The 15,391-nt window shown below is 49.5% G+C and overlaps 1 long non-coding RNA gene and 1 other non-coding gene across 2 annotated transcripts in view; both read right to left on the bottom strand.

The window, feature by feature from the left end:
* LOC149856403 (uncharacterized) overlaps window positions 1-13,153 on the bottom strand; it is a 37,455-nt gene extending 24,302 nt beyond the window's left edge. Inside the window, exons 1-2 of the long non-coding RNA XR_016444457.1 lie at window positions 12,338-13,153; window positions 8,870-9,013 (exon numbers count right to left, since the gene is read on the bottom strand). This is a non-coding gene — a long non-coding RNA (uncharacterized LOC149856403). The remainder of the gene's footprint in view (window positions 1-8,869; window positions 9,014-12,337) is intronic.
* Window positions 13,154-13,377: 224 nt separating this feature from the next.
* LOC149856404 (U6 spliceosomal RNA) lies at window positions 13,378-13,481 on the bottom strand. Its single transcript, XR_016438401.1, has one exon. It is a non-coding gene; the product is annotated as a U6 spliceosomal RNA (small nuclear RNA).
* Window positions 13,482-15,391: the final 1,910 nt, after the last annotated feature.

The raw sequence follows: 15,391 nt of genomic DNA on the forward strand, positions 1-15,391 counted from the left end.
GCCCCCAAGGGCTTCAGTCACCTTATATTTACCCCACTAGGGCATGATACCCACATCCCTGGTCAGGAAACAAAGGGAGTCACTACACTTTGGTAATAAGTCTAATGCTTAGAGTCCTGCCCCTCTGGTTAGGCCTCTGCCCCTGTCCCTAGGTGAATGGAGATTTGGGGAGGCCTTGCACCAATATAGTCATAGAATTCTGAAGATGAGCCAAGTGTAAGCCTCTGAAAAGCAGAAAATATAGGGTCATGTATGCAGCACCATTGCAAGCTAGCTGAAGCTGGCAGGGAAGGGGATAAATCCACCTGATCAGTGATCACTGACTCCCACAGGTAACATTTCCCTTTCTCTTCAGAAAATGGTTCCTTTACAAAAGAACTTGTTATTTGCAGGAGTCCTGTGATCTTCTAGAACACCGAGTTCAGCAAATCCCCACTTCTGAAAACGAGAAGACAAAGCGCTAAGGCAGAAGCCAGTGCAACCCTAACTGCCTCCTTTGAGAACTGCATCAATATGCATGTAACAAACACTTTGCCTTTGAGTTGTATTGAACAGGAGCTGCCAAAACACACTCTGTAGTCCCACACTCTGCCTCCTCCATGGAAGGAACATCGCACCTGGAAAATTTAACAGCTCCATCACCTGCAGGCACATGGTGCCACCTGACACTGCACTTTTACTTACCATCATTAAGAACACCCAACCACCCACCATGTCTCTTGCAGGAAGTGCCTCTACTCCACTAAACCACACCTGCATCCTACTATGCTGAAACCAGGCTCACTGCATCTCTCAAGCTACCTTTGCCTGACCTCCGTGTGTGGGATCAAAGAAAAAGGTGCTTACTCACCCCTAAAAGGACATGACTTCCTGGATCACATCAGAGCACAATCACAGCTCTATCAAGCTGCTCCAGCTGATCCCTCCATTACTACATTTACACATAGCCTAGTGAAGGCAGTGAGATAATTCCTGTGGGCAAGGACCATCTGCAACAGGGCAGAATTAAGGCCGTGTGGGCCTGTGTCTTAGCTCCTTGTTTCTTGATTTTCCGCAGCTTGCCGGGGGAGACATTCTAGAAGGGCAATTCTGAAATACACCAACATTGCTCTAATGGAGGTTTTTTGTAGTTGACTAAAATCCAGATCCTTATTATTTGTGGTTAATTGTCACGGTGTGGGGACCTAGGAGCAGCCGTGATCTCCCTAATGCCCCCCACCGTGCCAAGTAGGCGATTCAGCACCCTCTTTCTCACCCGCCACGTCTTTGATGTTGTCTCAATTTTATAAAGGAGGCTGCCCTTTTGTCCCCTTGGACACGGTGCTATGTTAATCCTGTCCCTTGTTCTATATGGAGTGACGGGTGCACCCCAGCCTTATGGGCTATGCGTGCCTCCAACCTCCCTTGTAGCACGCCCCAAGCCTCACCAATGTACCAGACGTTGTCTAGTCAGTTTCCTTCCTGCGCCCCAACTGGCGCCCCCGGGCTTGTCACGCAACCGGTACCCCTCTGCTTTCTGCGCCCTGACTGGCGCCTTGGGCTTGTCATGCAACCGGCGCCCTGACTGGCGCCCCTACTTGTCACGCAACCGGCGCCCCTCTGTTTTCTGTGCCTTGACTGGTGCCCCGCTTGTTAGCCTTCTTGGGCCTGCTCAATATGTCTGCCCCTCTTGGGCCCGCTCAATATGCTCGCCCCTTCCTGGGGCTCCTCCGCATGCAGAAGGTGCCCCCCCGGGTCCTGTCTCTCCGCGCACTCATCCTCCCCAGGCTTTCTGACCGTGCACTCGCCCTCACTGGGCTTGTCTTTATAACAGTACCTCACCCTGGGTTTCACTTCACATATGCCCCCTGGGCCTTAACATGAACACCCTCCGGGTGTCTGGCTGGTGCCCACACTAGTGCTCTTAGCAATTGGGGCTCAGGTGGCCTTAGCTGTGCCTGGCCCCTCCAAAATCATCTGTTCCCCTTCTCAGGGTTGGGGTATTGCACCCCTAAACTACGGTGCCCGGCTGGCACCGGGGCCTCCACCACTGTGGAGCCCTACTAAGCTTTCCCAATACTATCTCTCTGGGTCGGGGTCAGGACACCCCCCAAAGTGCAGCGCCCTCTCCAGCACTGGGAGCACCCCACTTTACTGGGGAGCTCCTAATGAGGCCTCCTCCACCCCTACAGCCTCACCCAGTCCTCCAGTTCAACCATAACTAAACAGAACCATAAGCCAATTGGCTGTAACACAACAATAAGTCTCCTGGCTATAACATACAATCTAGGCCCACGCGGCTTTCCTGCCAAACCTTCCAGTCAGGGCTCTCTCACCCCGTACCATGGTGCAGCCACTCGGGCTGCTTTGCTCAACTCTGCTGCAGCGCTCTGGCTCCTCAGGCTACCAGAAGAGAACTGCCAGCCAGGCTTTACCCTGGGCTGTTTATAAAGGCCAGGCCTGGCCCCCTTCTGGTCAGCTGACCCACTGCGGTTGCTGCGGCAACCAACACCTGTCCTCTCATCACAGGAACAGGGTACCAAAGTGCCCCTGTGACATTAATAAAGATCTTGGCATTAGGAACATGTTATTCCCAGCAGCCCAGGCAAATTTCAGCATGGATAATCATTTGCAAAGTTCCATGCATACCCATGGCACTTTGTTCATAATTACAGTCAGTGTATCTAAATCCCCCCAGCTGTTGCAACTCAGTACATATTCTTACCTGTTTTAAGCTGTAATGTAGTGTTGCTGAATGCTGCTTTGCACAGATAGCCAGCTCTCGGTGGTGGACCGAGCACTGATAGCTTAAATGCCTTGGGATCCATTTGAATGGGAGGGGCTATATAAATGTGCAGTCATCATCTCCCTTGGCTCCTTGGACAAGAGTCCATGACAAGATCTTCTGAGTCTGTAAAACGAGAACTTTGTCCCGTGGACGTAGGGATACTCACAGCTCCAGGTGCAGGTCTCCATAGGGATTTGAATGCCATATTTTCTTGCATACAAAAGACCCCCAAATAAGAAATACTCTTGGAAACAGAGTACCTAAGAAGTGTGGCATCCCAGCAGACAATCTGGGTGAGGCAGCAGGAAATTCCTGATGTGGCAAGACAGCATCAAGATTAGGCCACTGACCCTTGCAAGGGTACTGGCAAGACTGTTACTTCTTCACTGTAAGTAGTTCTTTATATAAGTTTCTATACCACCGTAAGCATCATGAAGATGCTACAGACTGCATTTGGCAGCCCACTGTCTCTGGACCAGCTCAAATACTGCTTCAGAAACAAGCTACAGTGCTCACCCAATAGCTGCTACTTAGGATACTGCCCCTTCTACTTACTGGGGTCAGAGAGGAGCACCAGCCATCTCAGCAATCATCGAATCATGGTGTCTGCTTATTTCTATTCTTCCCTATTTCTGTTCCAGAAAAGAAAAATCAACTTCCAAACTTCCAAACATGCATCTCAATTTTGGAGGGCTGATTTAGGAAAAGGTACATGTTGTATGCATGTAAATATGGTACCTAACTCCTTTGCATATAAGTAGGGCACCTAACTCCTTTTTGAAATCTTAAGCTCAATATATTCAGCATTCAACAGAAATATAAAAAAAAGCACATGCCTTCAGGTCAGAGTACAAACCAAGTGGTCACATCTCTATAAACAAACTGCAACTATCAGTAGAACTGGCTATAGCAAAGTAATGCTTCTCCTTAAATTAAAGCCAATTGACGATACATCCCAGTGGTAACTGAGAAGGCAGAGAGGGATAGTGACAGCAAACCATCACCAAGTAAGGCATTACCTGCTTCCTAACACACCCATGTGTACACCAACCTGGGTCTTTGTATCCCTGCAGGGACAAGGGGAAGAGTATTGTTATTCAGAGGTGTACTGGGGGACATTATTCAGAGAGTCTTCTGGTTCCTGCCATATACCAAGGCTTTTAGTCTCCCGTCTGAACTGTAGACTTAGCCACACTTTGTTTCCTCTCTGCCTTATCTAAACTTTCTATCAGCCCAGCAGATTCTTACTCATTAAGTCTAAAATGCCTTAATAATTATGTAAATAAGGAGGCATTTATTGTCCCTTTTCTGCCTGGTTTCACATATAAATTAGCTGTGCATGCAGCATTTTATCCTCTTCAGAAAATTAACTCAGGAGTATGAGTCTGACAGGATTAGGCTGGAACCCAGGCAGGTGAATTATTAGAGAAAGATGGCTGACAAAAACTACATCCACAACAGGAGCCACGACTGAATCCTCATTGGGATTCTCTTGGCATCAGTAGAGGATCCATCAAGCGAGTAAAAACAAGGGACCTCAATTCAGAGGCTTCTCTGAAAAATGTTGGTTTGACCTGCTCAAGCCAGAAAGGAAAAGGCAGTAGGTCCTCACCCTGTCTTATTTTAGGACTTCTAAGGCCCTCACTATTGCAGCAGCTGAATGTCACTGAGTTCATTCAGAATGAAAAGCATTCAATACCTTGACAAAACAACCAGGGTCCAAGCCTACTTGTCTAAGATTTAGCTTTTCTATGAACCACATTGCTCCTGGGCTTATAGCAAACCCTCAGTCAGATGCAAAGAAATGAAAGGTTTTGATACAAAGCCTATACATTTTTTTCTGTCCAGGTACCACCTGCACCAGCATTCTGCCTCCACGACCACCAGCAGAGACAAGGTACCAGTAGCAAAGCAAACAAACAAGATTCCCATCTTAGGCTTTCATTCAGCCTTTTAACCGTTACTTACAGCCAGCCCCTTGTCTCTCACACAAGGTTTAGATACACAGCACGGTTCCTGGGCACATCTACACAAGGTGTTTACTGTGCAGTGAACTAATTAACTGCACAGTAAATGTCTCAGCGTCTATGTCTGTGTCCCTATTAAGGTGCAAGAAATTAATCAACTTTGCCAGCTAGCCCTGCACCCTCATGCCCCAGTCAGCCCCTCCGCAGCACCTTGAGCCTGGTTGGCACATAGTTCCACGTTGGCCGGCTGATCCCCCAGGTTCCCTACCAGCCAGGGCTGCTGTGACCTGACTCAATGTGCTGTGGTCTGTGTGAGCAGGAGCTTTCATAGATTTCATAGACATTAGGGGCTGGAAGGGACCTTGCAAGATCACCGAATCCAGCTCTCCTGCCATAGGCAGGAAGTCTGCTGAGGTCAAATGATCCCAGCAAGATATGCATCCAAACGCTTTTTGCACAAGTCGAGTAGGTGCTTGGCACCACCTCTCAGGGGAGTCTGTTCCAGACCCTGGACACTCAAACCGTAAAGAAGTTTTTCCTTATGTCCAGTCTAAATTGGCCTTCCAGAAGTTTGTGGCCATTAGACCGACTTATCCCTTGGGGAGTCCTGGTAAACAACTGTTCTCCCAGATCCTGGTGCACCCCCCTTGTATACTTATAGGCTGCCACCAAGTCCCCCTGGAGCCTTCTTTCTCCAGGCTGAAGAGTCCCATGTCCCTCAGCCTCTCCTTGTAAGGATTGCTCTCTTGGCCTTTGATCATGTGGGTGGCTTTCCTTTGGACTCTCTCAAGCTTATCCACATCCCTCCTGAATTATGGAGTCCAGAACTGGATGCAGTACTTCAGCTGCAGCCTCACCGAGGCCGAGTAGAGTGGGAGGATGACATCCCTGGTTTTGCTTGAGACGCATCAGTGGATGCATGCCAAAGTTTGGTTTTCTTTGCTGGCTACGGCATCACATTGGTGGCTCATGTTCATCTTGTGGTCTATCAAGATCCCCAAGTCTCTCTCAGTTGTGGTGCTAGTGAGCGTAGTGCTGCTGAGCCTATAAGTATGATGCTGGTTTTTCCTCCCAAAGTGGAGCACCTTGCACTTCCCTATGTTAAATGCCATCAGGTTTTGGTCTACCCACCTTGCGAGCCTGTCCAGGTTGGCCTGTATCCCCAGCCTATCCTCCAGTGTGACTGCCTTCCCCCATAGTTTAGTGTCACCTGTGAATTTTGCCAGTCCGCATCTCATAGTTTCATAGTTTCTAGGGTCGGAAGGGACCTAAGCAGATCATCTAGTCCGACCCCTGCCATGGCAGGAAAGAGTACTGGGGTCAAACGACCCCAGCAAGATGTTCATCTAACCTCCTCTTAAACACCCCCAGGGTAGGAGCCAGGACCACCTCTCTTGGAAGCTGGTTCCAGATCCTAGCCGCCCTGACTGTGAAGTAGCGCCTCCTGATATCTAACCTAAACCTGCCCTCTGCCAGCTTGTGACCGTTATTCCTGGTCACTCCTGGCAGTGCTCAGGGGAACAGTGACTCCCCCAATGCCTGCTGATCCCCTCTGACTAGTTTATAACAGGCCACAAGATCCCCTCTTAGCCTTCTCTTTTGGAGGCTGAACAGGTTCAGGTCCCGTAGCCTCTCCTCGTAGGGCCTGCCCTGCTGTCCCCTGATCATGCAAGTGGCCCTCCTCTGAACCCTCTCCATGCTGACCACATCCCTCTTGAAGTGTGGCGCCCAGAACTGGACGCAGTACTCCAGCTGCGGCCTGACCAGTGCCGCATAGAGGGGCAGTCTCACCTCCTTGGACCTGCTCAAGATGCATCTGTGGATGCATCACAAGGTGCGGTTGGCCTTCCTGACTGCCTCCCCACACTGCCAGCCCATGTTCATCTTGGAGTCAATGATGACCCCTAGATCCTTTTCCGCCTCCATGCTGACAAGAGGGGAGTTCCCCAACCTGTAGGTACGGTGCCAGTTGTTCCTCCCGAGGTGCATCACCTTGCACTTGTCTGTGTTGAAACCCATCCTATTCTCGTCTGCCCACCCTTGTAACCTGTCTAGGTCTGATTGTAGCCTGTTGCATCCTTCCAGTGTGCCCACATCCCCCCACATCTTAGTGTCATCAGCAAATTTGAACAGGGTGATTTTTACCCCCTCATCCAAATCACTGATGAAGATGTTGAACAGTGCGGGCCCGAGGAACGAGCCACTGCCCCACTGCCCACGTCCTTCCAGGTTGAGAAGGACCCATCCAACAGCACCCTCTGGGTGCGGCCCTCCAGCCAGTTGGCAACCCATTTGACTGTGTGGGTGTTTACACCACAGCCCCCCAGTTTCTTAATGAGAACAGGGTGAGAGACAGTGTCAAAAGCCTTCCGGAAGTCCAGGAAGACTATATCCACTGCTACCCCTGCATCTAATGATCTGGTGATCTGATCGTAAAAGGCCACCAGGTTGGTCTGACAGGACCTGCCGCTGATAAACCCCTGTTGGTTGCCCCTAAGCATGCAGTCCTCTGCTGGCCCCTCCTGGATGTATGCCAGCATAATTTTCTCGAACAGCTTGCCTAGGATCGAGGTAAGACTAACCGGCCTATAGTTTCCCGGGTCCTCCTTCCTGCCTTTTTTGAAGACGTTGGCCCTCTTCCAGTCCTCCGGTATCTCACCAAAGCACCACGAGTGCTCATAAAGCCGTGCCAGGGGACTTGCAATGACCTCGGCCAGTTCCTTTAGAACTCTAGGGTGGAGATCATCCGGACCAGCTGACTTGAATACATCCAACCCCTCCAGAAGCTCCCTAACTAAATCCTCGCTAACCCGTGGCCCAGGTGTGCCTCCCCCGGAGCCCGAGGGGGGCCCAGCAGGGAGGTGGCTGTTCTGGTCCCTACTTTGGGAGATGGAGGCAAAGAAATCGTTAAACATGTTAGCTTTGCTGTCTGGTATGACGACCAAGTTTCCCATCGCGTCCTGCAAGGGCCCCACATTACCCGGGACCTTCTTTTTACCCCCTATGTATTTAAAAAGGACTTCTTATTGTCCTTAATCTGGGAAGCTAGTCCCAGTTCCATCTCTGCCTTGGCCTTCCTAACTACCCCCCTACATCCTTGAGCAACTACAGAATAGTCCTCCCTGGTGATGACCCCCTTCTTTCCATTGGGTGTACGCCTCCTTTTTAGCAAGGAGACATTCCCGGATGCTTTTGGTGAGCCATGGAGGCTTGTGTGCTCTCCTGCTCCCTTTGATCTTCGTTGGGATTACTTTCCTTTGGGCTTGGAGGATCGTCTCCTTAAGGAGCGACCACTCTCCTTGGACACCTGGCTCCCCTCTCCTCCGGGACCTCAGCACTTCTCCAACTATCCTCCTTAGCTCGTTGAAGTCTGCCCTCCTAAAATCTAGGGCCGCTGCCTTACTGCATGCCTTTGCCACCTTGCGTTGGATGGTGAATTCCAGCAGGCGATGATTGCTGTCACCCAGGTGGTTGAGCACCCGCAGCCCCCTCACCAGGTCATCACCCATGACCAGCACTAGGTCCAACAAGGCGTCTCCCCTGGTGGGGCTGTGCACCTCCTCGGTTAGATGGAGGTCCTGCACTCTGGCCAAGAACCTATGTGAGCGTTCAGACCTGGCTGACTGTTCTTCCCAGCAGATGACTGGGAAATTCAGGTCCCCCATGACAACCACATCCTTAGCCTTCACTACCTCTGTGAGCTGAAGAATTCCTGGTCAAGCTCTTCTCCCTGGTTGGGAGGTCTGTAGTAGACTCCCACCGTTAAGTCCCTTTCCCCTCGACTGCCTTGTACTCTAACCCAAAGCACTTCAGAGTGCCCCTCCCCTGACTCCTTGCTAATTAACGAGGATGTGTATTCCTCCTTAATATAGAGCGCCATGCCCCCACCTCTCTTTCCTATCCTGTACCTCCTGTACAGCCAATAGCCCTTGACATTCACCGCCCAATCATGCGTTGCGTCCCACCATGTTTCCGTAATCCCCACTATGACCGGGCTGGTGTCAGCCAGCAGGAGGGTGAGTTCCTCCTGCTTGTTGCCCATACTACGAGTGTTTGTGTAGAGGCATTTGAGGCCTCCTGTGGGTGTGTGTACTGACCCCCTAGTCCCAGCGTTACCCTGGCCCCTATCACTTACCTGTTTGTTCGCTTTGCTCGTTGGTCTGGGCTGGGCTGTAGTTGTGGGTGCTGTTTGGTCTGGCAGTCTGCTGTTTTCTCCGCCCTCATCTTCCCCTTCCCCCGACAAGCCTAGTTTAAAGCCCGCCGGAGGAGGTCCGCCAACCTAGAAGAAAACACATGCTTACCTTTAGGGGAAAAAGGTGGAGCCCATCCCATCCCAGCATGTCTCTCGTCATGATGTGCCGGTCATGGCTGAGGAAGCCAAAGCCCTCCTCAAAGCATCATGCCCAAATCCAGATAATTTATGAATATATTAAAGAGTACTACCCCAAGTACTGAGCCCTGAGGGACATAACTGGTCACCTTGCAACAAGTTGATTTGTTCCCATCAACTAATACTCTTTGGGTCCAACCCCAGAGCCAGCTCCCCAGCCACTGGACTGTGAAATGGTCAAGGCCACAGTTCTTCAGCTTAGCCATGGGGACATCATGGGAGAACAAGCTTCTGGGAACAATAAGATGTGGAGCAATAAGTTCCACAGTGTATTGCAGCACATTAATGGCATGTGTAGACGTGCCCACTACGGAGTAATCTACCCTAGATTTTACTCCATAATGTATGTATTGGTGAAGTGAACACACAACCGACCATCCCAAACTAGCACTACTACAGTCTCTGTCCACTAGGTGGCAGGCCCGCCAGTTTAGCCCTTTCCTCAGTGTATCTGGGTGATGAGCAGGAGGAGACACATGACTTGTTCCACATAGTAAAATTACTAAACATTTTCAAAGGGGAAGATTCACCCTGGACTCAAGTGATCTTCTCGGTCACAGAGAAGATCTTCTCTGTGGCAGCTTTCCTTTTGCCTCCTTTTGAGGCATCCAATTTTGAGGCAAAAATTGGATGCAAAGACGGGTGACTTGAAATCCTCTGGGTCAAGATACAGGGAGAGCACAAGGAAAGGAATTTGATCGTAGGAGTTTATTACAGACCTCTAAACCAAGAGGAACAGCTCAGCCAAGCATTCTCTAAAGAATTGGCAGAGCTGCATGCTCATGGACCATGGTCATAATGGGTAACTTCAGTTACCCAGACATCTTGTGGGATTAGCACTCAGCTAGATCCGATCACTCACAAAGCTTCCTCACTTGCATCGAGGAGCTCTATCTAACTCAGGAAGTCTACAAGCCAACTAGGGGCAAGGCACTCCTAGACTTGGTTCTGGCCAAAGGGGATGATTTAGTGAGCAACCTGTGGATTGAAGGGAAACTGGGCAACAGCAACCATGAGATGGTCACTTTCTCCAACCACTGCAAGCCAGGGAAATCAGCCAGTAGGGTAGAAATCCCTGATTTTAGGAAAGCTGATTTCCACAAACTCAGGAGATTGGTTGGCAAGGCCCTACAGGACCATGGTCTGATCAGGAAGGGAATACAAGAAGAGTGATCTTTCTTCAAGGAAGCACTCCTAAAAAATCAAAGAAAGTCTATTCCCTCTCACAAGAAAGGCAGCAAAAAAGCTGGGAGAGCCCCTTGGCTCAACGGGGAAGTCATGGACCTCCTGAAATTAAAGCAAGAAGCCTACAAGGAATGGAAGTCAGGAACAACTACTCAAGAAAAGTACTCAGCAACAGCCCCCACCTGTAGGGAGCAGATCAGGACAGAGAAAGCACTAACCAAACATAAATTGGCAACCAGAATCAAGGACAACAAAAAGTCCTTCTTTAGATACGTAGAAAGTTACAAAAAGAACAAGGGATGCATAGGGCCCCAGATAAATGCAGTGGGACAGCTGTTAACTAACAGCCGGGACAAAACTGAACTCCTGAATGAATACTTTGTGTTGGTATTCCACCAGTCCAAGGGTATTAGCCTGCTTGACAGGATACAGGATGACCATGGTGGGGTGACCACCCTCCCATAGTTGATGTAGATCTTGTGGGGGAGCACCTACGAGTCTAAATATCTATAGGTCAGCAGGACCGGACAAACTACACCCAAGAGTGTGTCATCAAAGAACTGGCCGATGTCATCTCACAACCGATGGAAAAGTTATTTGAAGACTCATGGCACTCAGGAGAGGTCCCAGAAGACTGGCAAAAGGCAATGTGGTACCTATTTTCAAGAAAGGGAAAAGGGACAACCCAGGAAACTACAGGCCAATCAGTTTGACCTCAATCTCAGGTAAAATGCTAGAGAAAATCATCAAAGAAACCATCACACACCAGCTAACTGAAGGCAGTATTCTGAAGGGTAGCCAACATGGCTTCGTCACAGGCAGGTCATGCCAAACCAAACTTATTTCCTTCTATGATAAGGTTACTTGCTACCTTGGTAGAGGAAATGAGGTTGATGTCATATACTTGGACTTCAAAAAGGACTTTGACCTAGTCTCACACAACGTCCTCATGGTCAAACTGGGAAAATGCGGCCTCGACTGCTTCATGATCCAGTGGCTAAGTAATTGGCTCCGTGGTAGGACCCAAAGAGTACTGATTGATGGAACTGAGTCATAATGGTGGAGGGTGACTATGGCATCCCTCAGGGGAAGACCAGTGCTCTTCAATGAATTAATTAACGATTTGGATTCAGGTATTACAAGCAATCTGGCAATGTTCAATGAAAACACCAAGCTATGGGGAAGCGTTGTCACTCTCAAAGACAGGCTGGCAATACAGGCCAACCTGGACAGACTCGTGAAGCGGGCAGACCTCAACCTAATGTCATTTAATACAGAGAAATGTAAAGTGCTCCATCTGGAGAGAAATAACCCACAACACACTTACAGGCTTGGCAGTGTTCTGCTTGCTAGCACCACAGCTGAATGAGACCTGGGTGTCATGATCGACAACAAAATGAACATGAGCCACCAGTGCAACGTCATAGCTGGCAGAGCTAGCCAAACAATGGCCTGCATCCACCAAGGCATCTCAAGCAAGGCAAAGGATGTCATCCTCCCACTTTACTCAGACTTGGTAAGACTGCAACTGGAGTACTGCATCTAGTTCTGGGCACCTGTAATCTCCCATAGCTTTCTTGTGGGCATTGAGTATGGGGGTTCCTCTCTGACCTCGCCGTTGTTTTTTGGGAGGAAACAGTTCTATTAGTAGGGTGACTTTGGGTCAGTCCCCCAGGGCATCTCACCTGCCACGTATTTAATGAGAAATAATTTTAATTGGGAGGAAGCTGTTCAGTCCCGTTTCCCCTTGCTGCCTCCCTTTGGTCATCCCTGCTTTCCTCCTGTTTGAGGCTCCACCTCCCCTACACCCTGCCTAATGCCAATCAAGATGTCATCACCTGTATTGTTGGAGTTGGTATCCCGTATACTTTTGGAGCTCTGGGTCCAGAATTTATGGCCATAGGATAGGGATGGTGTTCTTAGCTTAAGTGCTTCCTACTGCCCCCTTTTCTTTCATCTGTACATTGTCCTAATTCGGTACTGTTCTGTCCTCCAGCGTGTCACTCTTTTCCCAGACTTGGTACTTACTGTAAATCAGCCAGGTCTGGATTCTTGTCCTGCTTGGTCCTGCTGGGCTCCAGTCTCCACTTCAGATGTCTGTTGTCCACAGTGATTCTATAAGTAAATCTTTGGGCACTCTCTGGCCCTGAGCTCTTGGTGGGACCCCTTCCTGGCATAGCCACCAGGTCCCCTTGCTGGGACTGAATTCTCTGGCCCCTCTGGGTCAGTTGGAGACCTCACTTCTGGTCCCCCCCACTGGTCTTCCACTGGGTCTTTTATTCCAGGTTCAGGGGTCTGGCCAACCAATTGGTCCCAGTATGCTGTTATAAGGCATGCCCAAGCCAGTGAAGGAGCCAGTCCCAGCTCCTTCAGGCTCGGCTGTTTTTTTTTCTCTTTTGTTTTTCCCTGCCTGCCACGATTTCACTTTTGCTGTGTTCGGCTTCTGGTGCAGTGTCTTGTCCAGCAGGGGTAAGTCTTTTCCACAGCACTGCACTTCAAGAAGGATGTGGAGAAGCTCAAGAGAGTCCAGAGGAAAGCCATGTACATGATTAGAGGCCTAGAGACCAAGATGTATGAGGCGAGGCTGAGGGACTTGGGACTGTTCAGCCTGGAGAAGAGAAGACTCAGGGGGAACTTGGTTGCAGCCTAAAAATATATCAGGGGCATACATCAGGGTTTGGGGGAACATCTATTCACCAAGGTCTCCCACAGGAGGGCAAGAAATAATGGGCACTAGTTGATTGAATATCACTTCAGGCTAGTCATCCACCCTGGTGATCTTCAAAAAAGTCTTGATGCCCATCTTGCTGGGATCATTTGATTCCAGCAGTCTTTTCTGCCCACGTGCAGGGGGATCGGACCCAATGATCTGTAAGGTCCCTTCCAGCACCTAGCCACTATGAAGCTATGAAACTTTGGTTACATAACAAACATCTTATGTCCACACTCCCAGTGTCTAGCTAAGAAGTCCCCTCCAGCCTTACCCTAGAGGTTATCAAGTACTACAGATAGCTGTGTGCAAACAGACTCAGCTCAGTCTGTGGCTCCATAGGGGCTCTATGTTTCAGTATCAAGTGCTGCTAAGGAATAATTTGCATGTCAGCTTTGGGCAAGGGCCATGCCAACCTTCTCTGCATCATTTCAGTTCTAGTATATGTATCACTGGAGCATCAAGTCTTGCCAATGGATAACCTGCCTGTGAAAGCTATTTAGTTGAAGTTGCCAGCCAGATAAACTTTATGGACCTGTGCCTGCTCCCACTTTAATCAGCAGCAAAACTCCCACTGGCATCAGTGGGAGCTGAAGAACCTAGGTCTTGTCAAATGTGTAACATGCAAGTCTGTCTGAATATTTCCTTTTGGCTGTCTATTAGTGCCTTGATTTCAGACCTACCAGGTAATATGTTTCAAGGATCGCACACTGTTCCTTCCCAACTGGCACCCTGCCAGCCTAGATTCAAGAGATGTGAGGCAGGATCTAACTGTGTAGGACTATGATGGGTATATAAAATCCACACCATCCATGAATGGCTTCATTAACTAGAGCCTGAGCATTCCACTATCCTCCTCTCAGTACACCTGGGTGGGAGGTGGAGTGGGAAACAGACCTCAAGAAGATTTAAGAGAAATAGCTTAAGCCAGGGAAAGGAGACACACAGGAAGAGTGTTTGTGTGTCTCCTTTCACTGTGTCTCTCCACTACCTAGACTACTTAAAGGGAACAAGGATCATATTTCTTCTTAGAAAGGGCAGGGTGGTAAGACCCAGAAATATGCTGTCACGCTGTAGTAGGTGGGATTAGCTCAGGGAATGGGCCTTTGAGGAGAAGTGAAACTTGAGGGAGGCAGCTCTGCAAGTTATTGTTCTGAAATGAGGGTAAGAGGACCTGGGTGACAGTAAAAAAAAACCCAGACAAACAAACCCAGGAGAGGTGATGCTGTTCAGCTGGAAGATCATTTGATCTGGGAGCTCCATTAAGGCTATCACAGACACAACCCTGAAGGTCACTGTGCTGGAGAGACCGTAGGACTGAAGTCAAGTCCAGAGGGAGGGGTGAGGGAAGAAGGATGTGGATGGATTAGATTGACACTGAACACTGCTTGTATTAAGACTTTAACACTGTGGAAGGGGTGGGACTGACAGGTGACATTGCTGGACAAAAAAAAGAAAAAAACAGGCAGAGAGCCAGGCAGTCTCATGACTGGGAGACACAGTGACACTTGGGCTAGGGACAGACATTACACACAAACTGGTTTAAACCTGTAACAGAACAGATGTTCAGTGCACATAAACCAGTCTGAAAATGGCTGAAATTGGTTTGAGATAAACCTGGTTGAATGCAGTATCAGACTTAACTGATTTGGGTCAAAGCGGTTTATGCAATGTCTATCCTAGACCCCTTGCTGGTTTAAGATGAACCAGACACTCCCAGCATGCTCTCTGGGCTGGGCAGGGCTCTCTGCTCCACAGCAGGGCTGGCCCCTCCCCTCTCCTCCCTGGCCAGAGCTCCAGCAGAGACTTACAGTTACAGAGCATCTGCCTCGCTTCTCTCTAATAAGTAGGGATTATTCCCTCTTCCCCTCTGCCTTATACAGACACCTCAGCATTAGTTAGCAGACCACGTGCTGGCTATGGTCCCTGCTGTGGGAGATGACAAGCAGACAGGCTTTTTGGAGTTAATCAACAGGTAGCTTATTGTCCTTCCTTGGAAGAGCTGTTTAAGAAGAGCTCCATTAGTTAATGGAGAGAGGCTTTGTTTTCTCAATGGGTTGATTTAACAATGAGTTAGGGATGATAAACATTCCCTGCTGGGTTGCTGGAGGGGGGGAGGCAGGGGGGAATAATCAGGGTGTCCTGTCCAGGCCTGGCTACACCACCCTCAGCTCAGCCCTGGAGAAGTCAAGGGAGGGCTGCTCTAGCGCCCACCTCCCCACCCCCGGCTTCTAGCTTGAGCCACTGCAGGCAAGTGCCTGCATTTCTGGGACGTCTGTCTGGTTACAAACTGATTTAGCCTAGCCAGGTTAGACTAACCTGCAAAGACTGAATCAACTCAGGCTCAGGCTTTTTGAATGTCTGTCCCTAGC

Source organism: Crocodylus siamensis, chromosome 10 (assembly GCF_052110815.1).
Source record: "Crocodylus siamensis isolate JL-2025a chromosome 10, ASM5211081v1, whole genome shotgun sequence".
Classification (NCBI taxonomy): domain Eukaryota; kingdom Metazoa; phylum Chordata; order Crocodylia; family Crocodylidae; genus Crocodylus; species Crocodylus siamensis.